This window comes from Marmota marmota, unplaced genomic scaffold (genome assembly GCF_001458135.2).
Source record: "Marmota marmota marmota unplaced genomic scaffold, marMar, whole genome shotgun sequence".
Taxonomy (NCBI): domain Eukaryota; kingdom Metazoa; phylum Chordata; class Mammalia; order Rodentia; family Sciuridae; genus Marmota; species Marmota marmota.
Genome location: NW_026000079.1, coordinates 7,285,971 through 7,289,690, shown reverse-complemented (window position 1 = coordinate 7,289,690; position 3,720 = coordinate 7,285,971).

Sequence of the window (3,720 nt, the reverse complement as noted above, 5' to 3'; positions counted from 1 at the left end):
GATGTGTATAAGAGACAGATATATATATATATATCTGAACCAAGAATGACTGAGTCCTGCTTTTGGTATGAGAAAGTTCAACATATTTAAAGATGGTTACCAAGACAATATAAAATTTTAAGCATTCACTATACAGGTGCCCTAAATTTAGACATAGCAGGAAGCACTATATTCAGTCAGAAAGGGGTGGGAACACTACAGTGAATAGGTTGCCTTCACATGTGAAAAATGTCTGTTCAGAACCTCGGTAGAAATTTTTATCCTCAAAGACTTTAAGGTACTCATTTTTAATAAGTCTGTTTTGTCTTCTGCTCTTCCAAATTCCTTTAGCTCTGTAATCCTGGGGAGGCTTTGGACCCTGGGGACATGACAGGGAAAAGTCATGTCATAGAACATATTTTTGGGCTCATGGGAACACCTGTTAAATTATTTCAAGACTCGACTGGCAGACCAATTGCCCCCCTATAAATTATTCCTTAATTCCCTTGGAGTGTAAGTTTCTATAAATTCCATATGCAAACCTAGAAGAGTCCAGAACCCAATGGAAATATAACTTTCTTTCATTTAAAGCAGTGTATCTGCGGATTAAGAAGCCTCCTTGCAACCAACTTTTACTGATGTTTCACCTCAGTCCCAGGGTGAATGCAAGAGCTTCGTTTTGAGCTTAGTACCCAGTTAACTTCTCAAACATTGGAAATTATGATTTCTAATTCCTCTTTGGAGGAAAACTAAGTTTTCAATTGTCATTTTTCTAAGGTTTAAGTCCTTGTAGGGGGCAATGAATGTAATTATTTGAGTTATTTTTTATCCATGGAACAATCCACAGTAATATTGTCACAATATCATAATTCTCAAGTTATCTCCTGCACCCTGAGAGAGAAGACCATAGGCAGAAGAAGGGACATAACTCTAGGAGGTCAAAAATAAGATTCTGATGAGGGAAAGTGGACAAATAGTGATTTCTGCTCTGTTCATTTTTACTTCTGTTTCTCACTGTAAATTTGGTTAAAAGCAGCCAGTAATACGCATGCCATAGCCTAAGTGCCTTGAGGTTTCCTAGTGCCAGATAAATTAGTCCATCATATTGAAGCTTGGCCTCCCACAAAGTCTTTGGACATGGACAAAAGAAAGCCAATTTTTTCACTAACATGGGTGACCTCTAGTCCAGTTCACAACAGAATCCTCATTTCCATCTGAAGCTCTTCAGTATCGCCTTTACTATCTGCATTTGTCAGAATTCTAGTTTTTTGAGCCCTAACCAGAATCACCTGTAAAGCTCTAAGCAGAGGGTTCTCTAACTTGCTTTTATAAACTTTTCCAAACTCCTCCCATGAATCAATTCCAAATGCTTTCCCACATAATTCATATATAGTCACAGCAATGACCCCACTTATTTTCACCAATTTTCCTTTTCCCCACATATTATTGGGGTTTCATTTAAATTGCTGTCAATTTTGAGCTCCTAATGTCACCTTCACTGCCATGTCTGCTTGAAGGATGCTCTTATGGTTTGGATCCACAATGTCTGCAAAAGGCTCATGTGTTCAGAGGCAGGGCTGGTAGGACATAACTTGATCATGAGAGCTCTGATTTCATTGGTGGGTTAATACATTGATAGCTGAATAGACTACTAGAAAGTAGGACCTAGTTGCAGGAGGTAGGTACCTGGGGGCATGCCCTGAAAGGGGTTATCTTCTCTCTGCCCCTCCTCTCTCTCGGCTTCCCAGTTGCCATGAAGTGAGCAGTTCCCCTCTGCAATGCCTTTCCGCCATGATTTTTCTGCTTTACCTCAGGCCCAGAGCAGCCAACTATGGGGGCAGCTGACCATGGACTAAAATCTATGAAACTGTGAGTTAAAATAAATCTTTCCTTCTCTAAGTTATTCTTGTTGGGTATTTTGGTCACAGGAATAAAAAGCTGACTAGCACAAATGATTTTTTATTTTTTTTGTTTTGCAGTGCTGGGGATTGAATCCAGGGCTTCACGCATGCTGTATGAGCACTCTACCATCAAGCTACATCCCCATATCTTGTTTTTGTTTTTGCTTTTTTATTTCTATAAATATTCCTATAGTTGTCAATTTTACATGTCATCCTGCAACACTTGATCATTTTACAATTAACCTCCTTGAATATAAATAATGGACATCCATTTTATGATAACACATGTATCTAATAATTTTCTTTATTCTTTTTTTCAGGACAGAATTTGAGAGGAATCTTGATTAATTTGCTGAAAGTCTCCATAAAGCAACTGAATATGGCCCATGAATGTGATCTTTCTATAGAGTAAGATAAAATCTGGCTCTTGGGTGTTTGGTGGGTGATCCAATGGGTAGTGGCATTTAGTGGAGTTGCAACTGAGATTGTGAAGAGATGCTGAAGGATGGAAGGGGAGAGACTGATCATCTGATCCACCACCTTTCTCCTGAGCATTCACTCTACTTAGACTGAACTCTAAGACTGTGGAAGATCACTGGAGTATCTCTATATATGGCTCTGTTGCTGGGTGTGGTTATGCTGGTGGTATCACATGTGTGACCCCAGACACGTCCATCTACTTTTATAAATGCAGCAGAACATTTATAAAAAGCTGAAGGAAGAAAGATGGGAAATTTTTTTTGAAAGTTGTTATCCTGCGGGGTGTGGTGGTGCATACTTGTAATCCTAGAGGCTTGGGAAGCTGAGGCAGGAAGATGGCATGCTCCAGACCAGCCTGGGCGATTTAGTGAGACCCCTCTCAAAATAAAAATAAAGAGGGCTAGTGATATAGCTTAGTGGTAGAGTTGCCCAGGGCTCGATCCCTAGTCAGTCTCTCTCTCTCTCTCTCTCTCTCTCTCTCTCTCTCACACACACACACACACACACACACCACCCATGCACAAATGAAAGTTGTTATTTCACCTTACCCTGTTCCACATCTTACTATATAGTACTATTGCTTTGTGAAATATCTCAAAACACACTTTTCTGAACTCTCTTCTCCAGTACTTACTGGAATTGACAGTGTGTCAGAAAAAGATATTCAATCTAAGTACTTTATTTTAAAAACTAACAAGTCCTGTTTAAAGTCAAGTGCTTGCATGATGTTACCCACTGACGAGTTGACAATGATAATCACAATAATACATGCCATTTATTGAACAATTAATTATACACCAGTTATTATGTGAAGCACTGTTCATCTATAAACCCATTTAAATTGCCTATTAACTTTAATGGAAATATTAATGTTCTGAGTTTACCAGATAAGAAACTAAAGATTCAAGAGGCCAAATAATTTATTTGCTCAGTTGCTCAAGTTATAAGAATAGAACCGGGATCTGCACCCAGACCATCTCTCTCTAAATTCTAAATTATCTCTGCCTAGAAGATAAGTTTAACTTTAATAATGACTGCTTATTTTTAGTGTACTCTGTCTAAGTGCCATTGGATTCTATAACTTAAAGTATACCCAGATTTTAAAAAATATTTATATTTAGTCCCATGGAATATTAACACTAGAAGAACATAAGTCCAGATTCTGAAACTCTCCCATTTTAAGATGAAAAACTATAGGTGCAACAGGTTTTTAAAAGTGGTAAATAATTGTATTTTTGTTAATATATTTGAAATACTTCTTTCAATTATAAAAATAACACAGATGATCAGCAATCATCTATAGTAGTTTAATATTTGTGTCTATGCTCAAATCACAAGTAATGTTGTCAACTATCCATAT